We start from the raw sequence: 15,362 nt of genomic DNA on the forward strand, positions 1-15,362 counted from the left end.
TACGGGGAAAGGGCGGGGAGTGGGACTCGCTGAGGGTCGGCACGGGCTCGATGGGCCGAATGGTCTTCCGTGCTTTAACCATTCCATGATTCGATAAGTTAGTGGCACATTTCATAGTGTGGCTGGGAGCACAACATTGCAAAGGGACATGGATTGAGTCGCCAAAAATAGAGTCATCTGATTCAGGAGCATGGGAATTTCGGAGTTCAATGACTTTGAAAGCAACATTTTTGTTTTGTGCGGTTTCGGTCAGAGGTTTTCCATTAAAGCAACATTAAATGGAAAGAAATTGCCCAACGTGGGTCTCGAACCCACGACCCTGAGATTAAGAGTCTCATGCTCTACCGACTGAGCTAGCCAGGCTTCCATTCAAAGCAGGTTTTTATCACTCATTGCAGCCAGGCGCCTGATGGCTCCGCCCCAGATGTTTCAACATGCTGTTAAAGAACTGTCAGGATCTTCTTGAATGGTGGACCAGGCTCGAGGGGCCGAATGGCCAACTCCGGCCTCTAATCCTAACGTGTTTATGTTTACGTCTTTATGCGGAGCTCCTTCAGGGTAAACGAGCCAAAGGAGGACAGCGGAAACGTTATAAGGACAACCTCAAAGCCTCCCTGGTAAAGTGCGACATCACCACTGACACCTGGGAGACCCTGGCCGCAGACCGCCCGATGTGGAGAAAGTCCTTCTGAGAGAGCGTTGAGCTCTTTGACTCTAGACGCAAGGAGCATGAAGAGACCAAGCGCAGGCAGCGGAAGGAGCACGCGGCAAACCAGTCCCACCGACCCCTTCCCTCGATATATGTCTGTCCCACCTGTAACAGGGTCTGTGGCTCTCGTATCGGAATGTTCAGCCATCAAAGGACTCACTTTGGGATGGAAGCAATTCCTCCTCGATCCCGAGAGACTGCCTCTGATGGTGTCTATGATTTGCGGTACATTGCGGAAACATCTCCACTTTCAACACCAGATTACCAGAATTAAACCCAATGGGATCGGGAGAAAAGTTCCTCATATGCACAGAGCAAAATATATCATATGACAATAGAATTTTATGCATTGATTAATGATGTTTAAATCAATGCTTCTTTTTTTTTTACACAGGAGATGCATGAAGATGTGTAAAATAGATGAACTATTTTTTATAAGGTTCTGAATTAAAAGTACAATTTCCCTGACTGGGAATCGAACCCGTGCCGTGGCATTGAAAGCACTAAATCCTAACCACTAGACCATCAGGGAACTTGGTTTGGATAGAGATGCAGTGGTTGTGTCGAGGTTCACACCGAGCAGATCCGTAACACAGGACTCTGTGCTCTCCGGGCTGTTCCCAGCGACACACACCGAAACAGACATCACCTGCTGCTGGAGTGCCATCAACTCAGTCAAAGATGCTCTTTGGTCTTGCCTAAACTTGCTGGTCTTCCAGAGCAAGGAGATGTCCACGTCTGCGTGTTGCAGACTGGCGCAATCCAAGATCCAGGATTACGTGCTGAGGGACAACTTAAAATTGGTGTAGTTGCCGCAAAGGCAGGGTGGGGAAGGGCCACAGTTTAAAGCTGTTCTGACACGGGAAACCACGGGGCAGGAATCAGAATAAAACTCCGCTCGGGCCGTACTTGTAACTTCTCTATTGTGTACATGGAGCACCATGATCTGTAAACACCTATGTAGTGCCATGTACAATGTAAGGTCTGTTTCGTGATGCACGTTGAAAAAATGTTTAATGTTCCGTCACCCATTCCATGTACTGTATAGTGACACGAGTGATGTAATTTGTTGAATATACTACAAGGTATCCCGTATTGTACCCAATTGTACTGGAACTGAAAAGCAAGGGAATACATCGACCAGAACTGCCGTCAGCACCCAAATGTAGTGCATGGGATTAATGACCGCAGCTAAATGTACTGAACTGCTTTTGAATGTACTGTACAAATTTTTATCAGAATAAAGTATTTTTTTTAAATAAAAAAAAAATCTCTGCCTGACACCTTGGAAACAGTAAGACAGACCTTGAAGCAAGGGTCTGGTTATTGCCAAACAGCAAAGGAAATATTAACTCTGGAAGAACAATTTCCAAAATAACAGTGACCACGTCGTGATTTGAACACGCAATCTTCGGATCTGGAGTCAGACACACTACCGTTGCACCATGAGACCTACACAGTGAGCAGGAGATGTTCGTCTATATGAAGGTTCTGTAATACAATGGGCTTTAAAATCTCCGCCCATTCCCACCAGGTATCACAAGCAGCGCTCACCTGACAGGCACCGTATGGTTTCTTCTTAAACTTTTCTTTTGCTTTCACGGGAAACCATCATTAATTAACCGCTCACCTTCTTTTGCACAATCAAACAAATGCTAACTCAGGAACAGTTCATACTTCAATCATTTGTCCTGTGATTTGCATCTTAACTCGAAAACCATATCCCATTTTACTCACTGTGTTACAGCTTTCTGGTTCAAAATCTACATTGCCGATGACACCACGAATCTGGGGCAACTTTTATCAAATTTAACAGCACCGGTTATTCGTACCGAGCACACAAAATACAATCAGTCGTGAAAATAAAATCCCACCGTGCGTATTTTCAGATTCAACGCAGTAGCATTTCAAATAAAGTGAAAGTATTTTACACTGAAAAGTATTGCAAGTGTTGCTTGTATTTGTGTCTTTAATTAATCTTTGTGGCGTCTGACTCCCATTCATGCCACTGCTGAATAAGAAAGGAGGGTTTGACATTGACCAGACTGCACTGCCCCTGATATTTGTGAGCTCATCCTTTATATTCAGTGGTTTCTCGCCCTTTGATGGGCTGCAGTGTAGCGGATATCACGTTGACCTCACATTGAGTACTGTTGAGGGGGATGACTCATCAGTGGAGTGCAGCAGCAGCCAAATTCATGGCACCGTGGCTGGCTCTGCTGCACAGAAGGGCAGGAAAAAGAATGGGACAGCGATAGTAATAGGGAATTCGATTGTCAGGGGAATAGATAGGCGTTTCTGCGGCCGCAACCGAGACTCCAGGATGGTATGTTGCCTCCGTGGTGCAAGGGTCAAGGATGTCTCGGAGCGGGTGCAGGACATTCTGAAAATGGAGGGAGAACAGCCAGTTGTCGTGGTGCACATTGTTAACAAAGATTCAGGTAAAAAAAGGGATGAGGTCCTACGAGATGAATTTAAGGAGCTAGATGCTGAATTAAAAAGTAGGACCTCAAAAATAGTAATATCGGGATTGCTACCAATGCCACGTGCTAGTCAGATTCGGAATCCGAGGATAGCTCAGATGAATACGTCGCTTGAGCAGTGGTGCAGCAGGGAGGGATTCAAATTCCTGGGGCACTGGCACCGGTTCTGGGGGAGGTGGGACCAGTACAAACCAGACGGTCTGTACCTGTGCAGGTCCGGAACCAAAGTCCTTCGGGGGGAGTGTTTGCTAGTGCTGTTGGGGAGGAGTTAAACTAATATGGCAGGGGGATGGGAACCAATGCAGGGAGAAAGAGGGAAACAAAATGGAGACAGATACAAAATACAGAAAGGAGATGAGTAAAAGTGGAGGGCAGAGAAACCCAAGGCAAAAACCAAAAATAGCCACTGTACATCAAAATTCTAAAGGGTCAAAGTGTAATAAAAAGGCAAGACTGAAAGCTCGGTGCCTCAATGCGAGGAGTACTCAGAACGCAGGAGAGGGCTCTGAGCTAGTTAGAGTGGGTGAGAGCGCAGATAAACAGGACCCCAAGAAAGAATGCAAAAGGCAGGAGGCAACAGAGCAAAGTAGCACTGGGGTAAGTGTAAACCACAAGGTAATAGGAAGGGACAATATGTATGAATATAAAGAGGCTGCAGGAGGGGTCAAAACTAAAAATCATGGATTAAAACTATTATTAAATACTTTACCTAAACGCAAGCCGAAATCAAAATAAAGTAAATGAGTTGACGGCACAAATCATGACAAATGGGTATGATTTGGTGGCCATTACAGAAACGTGGTTGCAGGGTGGTGAAGACTGGGAATTAAACATACAGGGGTAGCTGACAATTCGGAAAGATAGACAAGAAGGGAAAGGAGGTGGCGTAGCTCTGTTAATAAAGGATGATATCAGGGCAGTTGTGCGAAATGATATTGGCTCTAATGAACAAAATGTTGAATCATTGTGGGTGGAGATTACAGATAGTAAGGGGAAAACGTCACTGGTGCGTGTAGTTTATACGCGCCCAAATAATAACTTGACGGTGGGGTGGGCAATAATCAAGGGAATAATGGATGCATGTGAAAAAGGAACGGCAGTAATCATGGTGGATTTTAACCTATATTGGTCAAATCAAATCGCACGGGGTAGCCTGGAGGAGGAATTCATAGAATGCATACAGGATTGTTTCTGAGAACAATATGTTACAGAACCTACAAGGGAGCAAGCTATCTCAGATCTGGTCCTGTGCAATGAGACAGGGATAATAAACGATCTCCTCGTAAAATATCTCTCGGAATGAGTGATCATAGAATGGTTGAATTTGTAATATAGATTGAGAGTGAGGAAGTAGTGTCGCAAACGAGCATACAATGCTTAAACAAAGGGGACGATAGTGGGATGAGGGCAGAGTTTGCTAATGTAGACTGGGAACACAGACTAAACGGTGGCACAATTGAGGTACAGCAGAGGACTTTTAAGGAGCTCTTTCATAGTACACAACAAAAATATATTCCAGTGAAAAAGAAGGGCAGTAAGAGAAGGGATAACTTGCCGTGGATAACGAAGGAAATAAAGGAGAGTATCAAATTAAAAACCAATGCGAATAAGGTGGCCAATGTTAGTGTGAAACTAGAAGATTGGGAAAATTTTAAACGGCAGCAAACAATGACTTGAAAGCAATAAAGAAAGGAATGATAGATTACGAAATTATAATTGTGCAAAGCATAAAAACAGATAGTAAAAGCTTTTACCGATATATAAAACGGCAAAGAGTGACTAAAGTAAATGTTGGTCCCTCAGAAGATGAGAAGGGGGATTTAATAATGGGAAATGTGGAAATGGCTGAGATCTTAAACAATTATTTTGCTTCGGTCTTCACAATGGGAGACACAAAAACCATGCCAGAAATTGCTGGTCACAGGAATGTGGGAAGGGAGGACTGGAGACAATCACTATCACTAGGCGGGTAGTGCTGGAGAGGCTAATGGGACTCAAGGTAGACAATTTCCCTGGTCCTGATGAAATGCATTCCAGGGTATTAAAAGAGATGGCGGAAGTTTTTGCAGATGCATTCGTTATAATCTTCCAAACTTCTCTGGACTCTGCGGAGGTACCAGCGGATTGGAAAGCAGCTAATGTAACGCCTCTGTTTAAAAAAGGGGGCAGACAAAAGGCAGGTAACAATAGGCCGGTTAGTTTAACATCTGTAGTGGGGAAAATGTTTGAAACTATCATTAGGAAGAAATAGCGGGACATCTAGATAGGCTTCGTGCAATCAAGCAGACACAGCATGGATTCATGAAGGGGAAATCATGTTTAACTAATTTACAGGAATTCTTTGAGGATATATCGAGCATGGCGGACAGAGGTGTACCGATGGATGTGGTGTATTTAGATTTCCAAAAGGCATTCGATAAGGTACCATACAAAAGGTTACTTCCGAAGATAGAGGTACGCGGAGTCAGAGGATATGTATTAGCATGGATCGAGATTTGGCTGGCGAACAGAAAGCAGAGAGTCGGGATAAATGGGTGCTTTTCAGGTTGGAAATCGGTGGTTAATGGTGTGCCACAGGGATTGGTGCTGGGACCACAACTGTTTGCAATATACATAGAGTGTAGTGTAAAATAATTTGCAGATGACACAAAGATTAGTGGGAAAGCGAGTTGTGTAGAGGACACAGAGAGGCTGCAAAGACATTTGGATAGGTTAAGCGAATGGGCGAAGGTTTGGCAGATGAAATACAATATCGGAAAGTGTGAGGTCATCCACCTTGGGAAAAAAAACAGTAACAGGGAATATTATTTGAATAGGGAGAAATTATAACATGCTGCAGTGCAGAGGGACCTGGGGGTCCTTGTGCATGAATCCCCAAAAGTTAGTTTGTAGGTGCAGCAGGTGATCAGGAAGGTGAATGGAATGTTCGCCTTCATTGCGAGAGGGATGGAGTACAAAAGCAGAGATGTCCTGCTGCAACTGTATAGGGTATTGGTGAGGCCGCACCTGGAGTACTGCGTGCAGTTTTGGTCACCTTACTTAAGGAAGGATATACTGGCTTTGGAGGGGATACAGAGACGATTCACTCGGCTGATTCCGCAGATGAGGGGGTTACCTTATGATGATAGATTGAGGAGACTGGGTCTTTACTCGGTGGAGTTCAGAAGGATGAGGTGTGATCTCATAGAAACATTTAAAATAATGAAAGGGATAGACAAGATAGAGACAGAGATGTTGTTTCCACTGGTAGGGGAGACTAGAACTAGGGGGCACAGACTCAAAATACGGGGGAGCCAATTTAGAACCGAGTTGAGAAGCAATTTCTTCTCCCAGAGATTTGTGAATCTGTGGAATTATCTGCCCAAGGAAGCAGTTGAGGCGAGATCATTGAATGTATTCAAGTCACAGATAGATAGATGTTAAACAACTAAGGGAATTAATGGGTACGGGGAGCGGGTGGGTAAGTGGAGCTGAGTCCACGGCCAGATCATCCATGATCTTGTTGAATGGCAGAGCAGGCTCGAGGGGGTAGATGGTCTACTATTGTTCCTAATTCTTAAGTTTCTTATGTTGCTTATGGAGTAGGCGTCTACTATCCAAAAACATTTTTGAAAGAACCTGCGTAGTCCTCATGGATGCGTGCCCAAGGCTTGGTGGGCCAGGACTAGGGGCTAAGTGGGGCTTCCCTGGGCGCATTACCCAGCTGGGCAACCGTGTTGCACCTGCGAACACAAAGTTCCAGATCTGCGTCTTTCCCTGGACACCAAATGTGTGACTTGGCAATTTCCTTCCTCATGACAATGCCCGGGTGCTCATTGTGGAGTTCTCTGATGAACACCTCTCTGCCCATCTGGTTTCTACGCGGTTTCCCCACAGTAGGCAATCGGCCTGAATCGAGAGTTCATCCCTGCGCCTGTGAAATAGTTTAACTTCCTCACGACATGCCCTGTACGTGGCAGCCCAGTCCCCATTCAGGACACATTTCTTGACTGGAGACAATAGCGGGTCTCTATTTCTCCAGACTTTAATCTGACGGGCTGTTACGGGTGAGCCTTCACTTCCGAAAGCTTCAACAGCCATGACCATCTCAGCACCATGCTCGGTAGCCCCCTCAGTGGTGGCTAGTGGGAGCCTGCTGAGTGCATCGGCGCAGTTTTCGGTGCCCGGTCTGTGCCGAATTGTGTAGTCATCGGCGGCTAACGTGAGTGCCCACCTCTGTATGCGGGCCGATGCATTTGCATTTATGGCCTTGTTGTCGGCCAAAAGGGACGTTAGGGGTTTGTGATCTGGCTCCAGCTCAAATTTCCTGCCAAACAGGTATTGGTGCATTTTCTTTACTGCATTTCCACATGCGAGCGCCTCCTGTTCTACCATCCCGTAACCCCTTTCTGCCTGGGACAGACTTCTGGAGGCCTAAGCTACCGGCTGTAACTGACACTTGGCATTGACATGCTGCTACACACACCCGACTCCATAGGACGACGCATCGTTACACAAGTTTCTTACATGGGTCATACAGCGTTAACAGAGTGTTGGAACATAACAAATTGCGAGCTCTATTAAAAGTCCTTTCCTCGCTGTCCCCCCAGACACATTCGCGACCTTTGCGTAGGAGCGGGTGTAGCGGCTCTAGCAGCTTGCTCAATTTGGGAAGAAAGTTACCAAAATAGTTCAGGAGCCCCATGAACGAATGCAGCTCCGTCGTGTTACGGGGTCTGGGTGCTCTCCGGATCGCTTCCGTTTTGGAGGCAGTAGGGCTGATCCCGTCTGCTGCTACCCTCCTTCCCAGGAATTCTACCTCTGGAGCTATGAAGACTCACTCTGCCTTTATCAGTCGGAGCCCGATCCGGTCCAGTCTGCGTAGCACCTCCTCCAGGTTGTGGAGGTGTTCTTCAGTATCGTAACCCGTAATGAGGATGTCGTCCTGAAAAACCACCGTCCCTGGAATCGACTTGAGGAGGCTTTTCATATTTCATTGGAAGATCGCGGCAACCGAGCGAATCCCGAACGGACATCTGTTGTACTCAAACAACCCCTTGTGTGTCGTGATGGTGGTCAGCTTCTTCGACTCACTCGCCAGCTCCTGGGTCATGTAAGCTGAGGTCAGGTCTAATTTTGAAAAAAGTTTGCCACCGGATAGCGTCGCAAAGAGATCCTCCGCTCTCAGTAGCGGGTACTGGTCTTGGAGTGACACCCGATTGATGGTTGCCTTGTAATCACCACATATCCTGACCGACCCATCCGCCTTGAGCAGCGGCACAATCGGGCTCGCTCAGTCACTGAATTCAACTGGCGAGATGATGCCTTCCCTTAGCAGGCGGTCCAATTCGCCTTCTATCTTTTTCCGCATCACATACGGCTCCGCCCTGGCCTTGTGGTGTACTGGCCTGGCGTCCGGGTTTATGTGAATCACTACCTTGGCCCGCATGAAAGTGCCAATGCCGGGTTGAAATAATGAGTCAAATTTGTCGAGGATCTGTGAGCATGATACTCGTTCCACAGAGGAAATTGCATTGAGATCGCCCCATTTCCAGTTCATGACAGCAAGCCAACTTTGTGGGTCACGACTACCGTGGCGCTGCCTAGCACCTGAATGATCTCCTTTGTGTACATTCGTAGCTGTGCGTCAATCGGCAATAATTTTGGCCTCCTGGCCTTGGACGCCCACAACTTTTCGAACTATTTGATACCCATCAGGGACTGGCTGGCCCACGTGTCTAGCTCCACTGATACTGGGATGCCATTGAGTAGCACTTTCATCATTATCGGTGGCGTCCTGGTGTATGAATTGTATACGTACTCCACATGAACTCACTGAACTTCACCTTCCAGCGATTTCCCCCAGTGTCCATTTCTGCAATTTCTGCAGGTATTTTGCTCATCTCTGCAAACTCCGGCTGAGTGTGTGCCTCCACGCCTCCAACATGAGCTGCTGTTGGAAACAAAAGGTCTCTTGCCAGTCGATCGTCACTGACGGCCCCGTGATTGTCCTTGAGTGCACCATTAACAGGTGTTGATGGCCCCATTATTGGCCGCATTGTCCCTTGCAATGACGTGAATTGCCGTTCAGTTTGCCATTTTCACTGTCGAACTCCCCCTCTGGGTTCGGCTACATATTGGGGCATGCCTGACTGCCCTTGGCTGCCTGGAGAACTGTGTGATGCTTTAACAATGTTGAATCTCTGTCCCAACCATTGCTTAACACAGTACCTCTCGTCTGTTCTGCTAGTGGCCAAGCTCGCGTGGTTTAAATCCCAGTTTCTCGTGGCCATTAATATGTCCTTACTATACAGTGTAAATGCACACGAGGCCCATGCTTCAGAGAAGGTCAGTCTATGACCTGTCCTTTATTCCTTAGCACTCAAGTGATGGAAGTGGGTGGAGCTTCCCCTTTTATACCTGAAGGTCCAGGTTAGGAGTGTCTCCCACAAGTTCACCACCTAGTGGTCATTGTTCTCACAGTGTACAGCATCGGTCAGATTATACATGGGTTACAATGCTGGTTGAATACATGACATTCCCGGCCTCACTCACTCTGGAACTGGGGACGAGCGATGAGTCGATGGGTTGTTTGCGGCTTCGATCTGCTGTTGTGAAGCGAGGCGGAGATGCAGGATCCTTTAATAATCTTTCCCAACTCAACTGAATGCAGCCGGAACGTGCAGCTTTGAGAGGGGCTTTCTGCACCGTTAGGGCTGTAAACGGGAGGGAGTGAGAGACACTGTGTAGAGTTTGAGTGTGTACAGAACCGTACAGAGAAACCAGCCAATTTAACAGGGCTGTGAGACACTGCATTTTGTTAATAGTATAGTATTAGGCAGTCCCTCGTATCGAGGATGATTGTTTCCAGAATAAAAAGGGATAAGTTTACAGGTGTTTCGATGAGAGACCTGACAATCTAGGTCCAGAACGACATGCTGAAGGGTGGAAGATGCCTGTGGGTGGATTGTTTTAACGTGGGGTGACCGTTGCACACCAACCACCACACGAGCTTGACAGAGCTAGGTCTTGGTCCAGTGGCAACGATTACACAAGACGACCATAGACCAAGCTCTGCTGCATGGACGTAGTGTGTACACATGCACCGACTATCCAAAGATCGCAGTGTGGGCTGGCCCGTGCTGTTCCTGGGCCCTCGCCTCTCCTGAGCCCCGACCACGACGCTCCTGGGCCCCGATCTCTCACCGGTCCTCCGCCCCGATCAAAAATGGAGCAGTCAGAAACAGAAAATCAAACAGTCTCTCTTATCATGGAGACATTAAATATCAACACTGTTATTTGAAATATCAAAATATTAAACTCCAGGCTAGTTGAAGGGTTATTAACATCAGCAGGAACAAACACCAACTTTGTGAATATTGAACCATTAATGTCAATTATTCCATTTTTTCTCATATTTAATTGAACAATGTTCAAAATGTTCCCACCCGGTTTCGAACGGGTGACTTTTCGCGTGTTCGGCGAACGTGATAACCACTACACTACAAAAACACTGCGAATGACATAATGCTAGGAACATAACCAGAGCTTTATCCTACACAGCTGGCCGATACTTCAGGAGCTGGTTTTCAGAGAATAGAATTAAGGTGCTATATTTCGGAAGGCTGTGAGTGTGGCAGGAATTGATCTCGTGTTTCCCAGGTTTTACACATAGGAACAGGAGCTGGCCATTTAGCAGCGTGTGGTTAGGATCTGGAATGCACGGCTTGAAAGGGCGGTGGAGACAGACTGAATCTTATCTTTCAGATGGAAGTTGGATAAGTGTCTGAAGGAAAAACAATTGCAGGGCTATGGGGAAAGGGCGGGGTGCGGGACTCGCTGAGAGTCGGTACGGTCTCGACGGGCCGAATAGCCTTCCGTGCTGTAACCATTCCATGATTCGATAAGTTAGTGGCACATTTCATCGTGTGGGTGGAAGCAGAACATTGCAAATGGACATGGATTGAGTCGGCAAAACTAGAGGCATCTGATTCAGGAGATTCGCAGGGCACGGAAATTCGGGAGTTTAATGACTTTGAAAGGAACATTTTTGTTTTGTGCCTTTTCGGTCAGAGAAATGTTTGTGAAAGGATTTTTTTGCAGAAAGGGATGCAGCATTTAACCTTCTGCCTTAAGACTTCTTCCTGGGTGTCAGGTCACATTTGGTTTCAATGTTATTCTTCCAGAATTGCGATAAGAACATAAGAATATAAGAATTAGGAACAGGAGTGGCTCATCTTTACCTCGAGCCTGCTCCAACTTCTCCAACATCGGGTACAATCTACCCACATCTACCCAGTCCTGTCCCATCAGAATCTTGTATGTTTCGATGAGATCCCCTCTCATCCTTCGAAACTCCTATGTATAAAGGCCCAATTGATCCAATCTCTCCTCAGATGTCAGTCCAGCCATCCCGGGAATCAGTCTGCTGAACTTTCGCTGAACTCCCTCAATAGCAAGAACGTCCTTCCTCAGATTAGGAGACCAAAATTGAAAACAATATTCCAGGTGAGGCCTCACCAAGGCCCTGTACAACTGCAGTAAGACTTCCCTGCTCCTATACTCAAATCACCTAGCTATGAAGGCTACCACACCATTTACCTTTTTCCTGCCTGCTTTACCTGTATGCCAACTTTCAGTGACTGATGAACCATGACACCCAGGTCTCATTGCACCTCCCCTTTTCCTAATCTGCCACCATTCAGATAATATTCTGTCTGCACGTTTTTGCCCCCAAAGTGGATAACCTCACAATTATCCACATTATACTGCATCTGCCATGAATTTGCCCTCTCAGCTAACCTGTTCAAGTCACCCTGCAGTCTCTTAGCGTCCCCCTCACAGCTCACACCGCCACCCAGTTTAGTGTCATCTGCAAACATGGAGATATTACACTCAATTCCTTCATCCAAATCATTGATGTACATTGTAAAGAGCTGGGGTCCCAGCACTGAGCCCTGCGGCACTCCACTAGTCACTGCCTGCCATTTTGAAAAGGATCCTTTTATCCCGACTCTCTGCTTCCTGTCTGCCAACCAGTTCTCTATCCACGTCAGTATATTACCCCCAATACCATGTGCTTTGATTTTGCACACCAATCTCTTGTGTGGACTCTTGTCAAAGCCTTTTGAAAGTCCAAATACACCACATCCACTGGTTCTCCCTTGTCCACTCTCCTAGTTACATCCTCAAAAATTCCAGAAGATTTTTCAAGCATAAATCCATCCCTTTCAGAAATCCATGCTGGCTTGGACCGATCCTGTCACTGCTTTCCAAATGCGCTGCTGTTTCATCCTTAATAATTGATTCCAACATTTTCCCCATGACTGATGTCAGGCTAACCGGTCTATAATTACTCGCTTTCTCTCTCCTCCCTCTTAAAAAGTGGTTTTACATTAGCTAACCTCCAGTCCATAGGAACTGATCCCGAGTCAATAGACTGTTGGAAAATGAGCACCAATACATCCACCATTTCTAGGGCGACTTCCTTAAATACTCTTGGATGTAGACTATCAGGCCACAGGGATTTATCATCCTTCAATCCCATCAATTTCCCACCTCATAACGATATCCTTCAGTTTCTCATTCTCACTAGACCCTCGGTCCCCAAGTACTTTTGGAAGGTTATTCGCGTCTTCCTTCGTGAAGACAAAACTGAAGTATTTGTTCAATTGGTCTGCCATTTCTTTGTTCCCCATTATAAATTCACCTGAATCCGACTGCAAGGGACCTACAGTTGTCTTCACTAATCTTTTTCTCTTCACATATCTACAGAAGCTTTTGCAGTCAGTTTTTATGTTCCAAGCAAGCTTCCTCTCACAATCCATTTTCACCCTCCTAATGAAACCCTTAGTCCTCCTCTGTTGAATTCTAAATTTCTTCCAGTCCTCAGGTTTGTTCCTTTTTTGGGCAATTTATCTGCCTTTTCCTTGGTTTTAACACTGTCCTTAATTCCCCTTGTTAGCCACGCTTGAGCAACGTTCTCCGTCCTATTTTTTTACTCCAGACAGGGATGTGCAATTGCTGAAGTCACCCGTGTGATCTTTAAATGTTTGCAATTTCCTATCCACCGTCAACCCTTTAAGTATCCTTGGCCAGTCTATTCTAGCCAATTCACACCTCATACCGTCAAAGTTACCTTTCCTTAAGTTCAGGACCCAAGTTTCTGAATTAACTGTGACACTCTCCATCTTAATGAAGAATTCTACCATATTATATTACTCTTCCCCAAGGGGCCTCGCACAAATCGATTGCTAATTAGTCCCTTCTCATTACAAATCACCCAGTCAAGGATGGCCAGCTCTCTTCTTGGTTGAGAAAACCATCCATAATACATGCCATGAAATCCTCCTCCGCCAAATTGCTACCATGTGGTTAGCTCAATCACTATGTCGATTAAAGTCACCCATGATCACTGCTGTCCCACCACTGCACACAGCCCTTCTTTCTTGGTTGATGCTGTCCCCAACCCTACCACTGCTAACCAGTGAGACAGACATTGCAGCAATGGTCTGGTTATTGTGAAACAGGAATTGCTAAAAGAACAGTGATACCGACATGATTTGAACAAGCAACCCTTGGATCTCGAGTCAGACGCACTGCCATTGCACCACAATAGTTCAGAGATGTTCGTCTATATGAAGGTTCTGCAATACAAGGGGCTTTAAAATCCCGCCCATTCCCACCAGGTATCACAAGCAGCGCTCACCTGACAGTCACCGGATGGTTTGTTCGAAAAACTTTCTCTTGCTTTTACAGGAAAGCATCATTAATTAACCCCTCACCTTCTTTTGCACAATCAAACAAATACTAACTCAGGGACACTCCATACTTCAATCATTTGTCCTGTGCTTTGCATGTTAACTGTTAAACCATATCCCATTTTACTAACTGTATTTTAGCTTTCTGGTTCAAAGTCTTCATTGCCGATGACACCACGAATCTGGGGCAACTTTTATCAAATTTAACAGCACCGGTTATTCCTACCGTGCACACAAAATACAAGCAGTAGTGAAGATAAAATCCCACTGTGCGTATTTTCAGATTCAACGCAGTAGGATTTCAAATAAAGTGAAATAATTTTACACTGAAAAGATTTGCAAGTGTTACTTGTATTTTTGTCTTTAATTAAACTTTGTGACGTCTGACTCCCATTCATGCCACTGCTGAATAAAAAGGAGGTTTTGACATTGACCAGACTGCACTGCCCCTGATATTTGTCAGCTCATCCTTTATATTCAGTGGTTTCTCGTCCTTTGATTGGCTGCAGTGTAGCGTATATCACGTTGGTCTCACACGCGAAAGGTCCTCGGTGGATCCGTTTTCTCTCACTCAAAGTTTTCTATTTATTGAAGTGAAATAAAAAGCAATTGAGGAATAAGGGAGCCCTTTTGTCGGAAGAATAAATAACAAATAAAAACAGCAAACGCTGGAAATCTCAGCAGGTCAGGCAGCATTTGCAGCGAGACGAAACTCGCATCCAATTGTTCATCCTCAGAAAGTTTACACATAATGTTTCTACCCAGGATCGAACCATGGCCATTTTACATATAAAGCAAACGTGATAACCACTACACTACAGAAACCTCTGGTACAACGCCCCCAACAGAGGGGAGCTGACCTGTGAGCTCCCTCTGTGCTGATCGGGAATGTGTTGTCTCACCTTAAACAACTTCTGTCCCACACTGAAAGTTCTCAATCCTTCTCCTCCGCTGCCCTTTACAGAAATGTCACCAATCACCCAGCCACCGTGTTCACTTCCACATCCTCACAGTGGGGCCACAGAGGCTCCTACCGTCTCCCCGCGATCAGCGAACTCACCCAGTTTACAAAATTAAACCCCGAACACGTGCTTGGCAAAGGGCAGGAGAAGTCAGATAGTCTGTAAGCTCGGTCTATCACAGAAAGTATTGGTATTCATGGTGATTACAGCAATTATTAATCGTCTCACAGACCTCAATTATTTTATGCGATGCATTGATCGAGGATTGAAACCAGGTTAGTGCGCCAGATCTTAATCCCTTGACCAGCAGGGAACAGTTACGATACATGTCGATATATTTATATATATTTATATATGAATGTCAATGGCTAGCTACCTAGACCTCGTGGTGCCCACGGTCGTGTGTCTAACATTGAGTGAGAGAAATTGTTCCACAGTGACACCTTTCATGTGTTCGAAATGGTTACAA

General features: G+C 45.8%; 2 non-coding genes across 2 annotated transcripts; both read right to left on the bottom strand.

The window, feature by feature from the left end:
* Window positions 1-290: 290 nt before the first annotated feature.
* trnak-cuu (transfer RNA lysine (anticodon CUU)) lies at window positions 291-363 on the bottom strand. Its single transcript has one exon. It is a non-coding gene; the product is annotated as a tRNA-Lys (tRNA).
* A 14,320-nt stretch (window positions 364-14,683) lies between these two features.
* trnai-uau (transfer RNA isoleucine (anticodon UAU)) lies at window positions 14,684-14,756 on the bottom strand. Its single transcript has one exon. It is a non-coding gene; the product is annotated as a tRNA-Ile (tRNA).
* Between the last annotated feature and the right edge of the window lie 606 nt (window positions 14,757-15,362).

The sequence above is a fragment of the Pristiophorus japonicus genome, unplaced genomic scaffold (genome assembly GCF_044704955.1).
Source record: "Pristiophorus japonicus isolate sPriJap1 unplaced genomic scaffold, sPriJap1.hap1 HAP1_SCAFFOLD_75, whole genome shotgun sequence".
Lineage (NCBI taxonomy): Eukaryota > Metazoa > Chordata > Chondrichthyes > Pristiophoridae > Pristiophorus > Pristiophorus japonicus.